The sequence below is a fragment of the Octopus bimaculoides genome, chromosome 3 (assembly GCF_001194135.2).
Source record: "Octopus bimaculoides isolate UCB-OBI-ISO-001 chromosome 3, ASM119413v2, whole genome shotgun sequence".
In the NCBI taxonomy this organism is placed as follows: Eukaryota; Metazoa; Mollusca; class Cephalopoda; order Octopoda; family Octopodidae; genus Octopus; species Octopus bimaculoides.
In genome coordinates this window covers 116927866-116931540 of record NC_068983.1, presented here as the reverse complement: position 1 = coordinate 116931540, position 3675 = coordinate 116927866, and the positions used below count along the sequence as shown (strand labels likewise).

The 3675-nt window shown below is 34.1% G+C and overlaps 1 protein-coding gene across 2 annotated transcripts in view; it reads right to left on the bottom strand.

The window, feature by feature from the left end:
• Positions 1 to 611: 611 nt before the first annotated feature.
• The window catches only part of LOC106881053 (protein O-mannosyl-transferase TMTC4), a 300747-nt gene continuing 297683 nt past the window's right edge, over positions 612 to 3675 (bottom strand). Inside the window, exons 15-16 of one of the 2 annotated variants that reach the window (XR_008263718.1) lie at positions 2783 to 3015; positions 612 to 752 (exon numbers count right to left, since the gene is read on the bottom strand). The gene's annotated coding sequence lies outside the window, so the exon portion shown is untranslated. The remainder of the gene's footprint in view (positions 753 to 2782; positions 3016 to 3675) is intronic. The other variant, XR_008263716.1, reaches the window with a different exon arrangement.

The following is a 3675-nucleotide window of genomic DNA, read 5'->3' as shown; positions in this document are numbered from 1 at the left end:
TTGTTAGAAAAGGGAAAGATGAATGTATGAGACATAAAACAGACGAGAAAAAAAATGGACGAATCTGCAGCAGAACAATACACCATATATAAAAGAAATGCGCAAAACTAGAATAGAAGTGGCAACCCTTTTGATGTGGGAAGAACACAATGAATTAACTACCACCTGACAAACTTACAACTCATAAATGCATATAGCTTATATCCTTTATCTTTTGTTTGTTTCAGTCATTAGACTGCGGCCATACTGGGGTACCGCCTTGGAGAATTTTTAGCCGAATGAATCTAACCCAGTACTTATTTTTTTTACGTCTGATGTTATTCAATTCTTTTACCGAACAGCTAAAGTTACGGGGACATAAACTCAACAACACCGATTGTCAAGTTGTAGTGAACGACAAACACAAAGACAAAGACACACAACACACACACAGGAACACAAACGCACACGCAATACACACATGCATACTCACATCTACGCACACACACACACACATGTATATAATTGAAAACCAATCGTGATTTTAATTCAGTATTCATCACAACTGTCCGACGAACAGGAATGTGAACGTGGAACTCTGAGTAACAGTTCTATGATAATTATGCAACTTTAATAAAAAGTATATTGCACTACCTTTGGTATTCGAGTACTATTATTTTCTTTTGCCTTGTTCTGCACTTATTTATTCGCCTGTGTGCATATCGCTCCTTTTATAAGTTCGAGCGGCTTTTCAAAAGAGGAAGACCAAGCATCTGGAATATATATATTTTTACTTTCATTATATATATATATATATATATATATATATATATATATATATATATATATATATATATATATACATATATATTTATATATATACCTAAACACATATATATATGTATGTATGTATGTATAAACATATATGTATATAAGTAAATGTAGGGATAAGCAAGTTAGATCAATATACAAAGCATATTAAAATACGTGAAATACAAAAAATATATATGTTAATATAGAAAATGTGTGTGTGTGTGTGTATGTGTATATATATATATGCACATATATATTATATATGTATTATATATATATATATATATATATATATATATATATATATATACAGTACATATTTGTATGTATGAGCGAGTTTATATGTAATCTTCATTTGCAAGCATTCGTAGACCGGTAGTGGTATTTATAATATAATGAAAGTCTAAGATATGGGTGTATCATCCAATAGAAGGTCTTGCACTTTACATTAAGGCTATGAAACTTTGGAACAGTAGCCTTTCGGGCTCTAAAGAGGATGCTTAGTTTTTCGAAACAATTTTGATTCTACTATATTTACGGAGTTCCTGTAAAATAGATGTTCTAAGTCTGAGTGCCTTTATTTATTTTACTTCGTTCCAGTTCTTCGTAAGAGCTGTCTAATTTTCTACTAACTTAGACATCTATCAGAATGCGCACTAATAACGGGTGCTGGGCATTGTTTTAAGGGTGTACAACGCAACTGTAATTAATCTCTGCGACTTTGCGCCAATCACTCGACTAGTGTTGAGAAACAAAATATCAGTAATAACCACATGTCTCGTATAGATTTTTCCACTTATATATAACGTTATATAGAAAGAAAACAATCTTAGTACTGATTTACCAGTGTGATATTAATTATAATACATTTAAAATATCGCAGTGACAAAAAGCATCTTAAACCTCTGTAAATTACGACCATAATTGATTAAGAGTATAAAGCGTCAAATATTCTGAACCATGTACACGATATATTTGACATATATCACTTCCCTCGTATCGGACATAAAATATTAATAGAGCATATATTTTGTTTTATATTCCCCAAATCACTGCAGTAGTGTCATGAATATAGTGTGGACAACTGAATTGTATTCCTACCATATAAATAATGACACAATGCTATCATAATATTAGACAAGAATATTATACTACATATCAATGCCTAACATATTCTCTTCATAGTTTACTATTTCACTCTGAAATACCACTGGACATAAACATAAAGAGAATTACTAAATACTACTTAAATCATATTACATTTAGTCTCATGTATAATGATATTATGTGAAATGCAGCTTCTAAAGTCACCGAAAGCAGAATATATAATAGCCATACACATTACCGCAAACACTTTTTTTATTATTTATTTTGCTTAGAACTTGAATCAAATGTCAAATTGTTAGACCTTTACTAGATTATATTGATAGTTTAATTTCTCATCTGAATAAGCAATAGCATTTCTTGACATTATTTTCCTTCAATAAACAGGAAATAATGGGAAAAACCGTTATATGTGTATGTGTCTGTCTGTGTGCGGAAGCATGCATACGCGCACGCACACACACAAGTACACACACATACACACACACACACACACAAGTACACACACACGCATACATATTCAAAAGCGCATCATTCCTAGTGAACGAGTATTATAGTTGGTTGATTTTGATGTGCGGATCTACTTAATTGTAGAATAATCTTATAAGTGTTTGAAAGACAATCTTACAATATGTTTATGATGACCTAGTTTAGCAGAGAACATCAGATTGATTGCTTTGTGGAAATTGCTTTGGCTCTTTATGCCCTGAATTCAAATCCCACCAAGAGCAACTAGCATTTCATTCGTTTGGAGTCAATTTCTTTCCTAAAGCCCCATTTCAGAAACAATACGCTTTTACTTAAGGATATTCTTACATGACAACAGAAAACCAAAATTGTTTCACCAGCATCGAAATGTGGATAGTGATGGTTACGTGATACATACTTTTAAACATGGTTCAAGCGAGACGTGATTGTATGTGGGAAGCACTAATGATGAAATCTCGTGTTTTACATTCGCATCCAAAACTGTAAAACTTCTTAGCAATTCTCAGCTATGGCATACACAGCACAAATGTCGCGAGAAGCTTTTGCGGCCTTAGGACCTTGATTAAAAGCAAAAAGAAGGAGGTGTCGAAAATGCTCGTTTTTCTTAACTTGACATTCCATTTTAATGATCTGAAAATAAACAAAAATTAACTAAAATTAATTAGAAAAAAAGAAAACAAAATAGATTTCAAAATGATTCAAAAATAGAATTCTCGAAAAACATGGATTCCAAAATTAAAAAAAACAGCGGGAACTTAGTTGCCAAACCTATATGGTGTCTATTTCCTAAGATGCTGGGAAGAGACACCAAATTGTCTTACCAGGAAAGATATGCTCTCAAAATAGCATGACGCGAGATGTTTGCAAGCAAGACAAATGAATGGAAGCAAGTGGCCTTTCCTCTTATTTATATATGGAGGCGCAATGGTTAGAGCAGCGGACTCGCAGTCATGGGATCGCTGTTTCGATTCCCAGACCGGGCGTTTGAGTGTTTATCGAGCGAAAACACCAAAAGCTCCACGAGGCTCCAGCAGGGAGTGGTGGCGAACCCTGCTGTACTCTTTCACCACAACTGTCTCTCATTCTTTCTTCCTGTTTCTGTTGTACCTGTATTTCAAAAGGCCAGGCTTATCACACACTATGTCACGCTGAATCTCCCCGAGAACTACGTTAAGGTTACACGTGTCTGTGGGGTGCTCAGCGTTAATTTCACGAGCAGGCTGTTCCGTTGATCGGATGAACTGGAATCCTCCTCGTCGTAACTGACAGAGTGCCACGCCACCGATATAT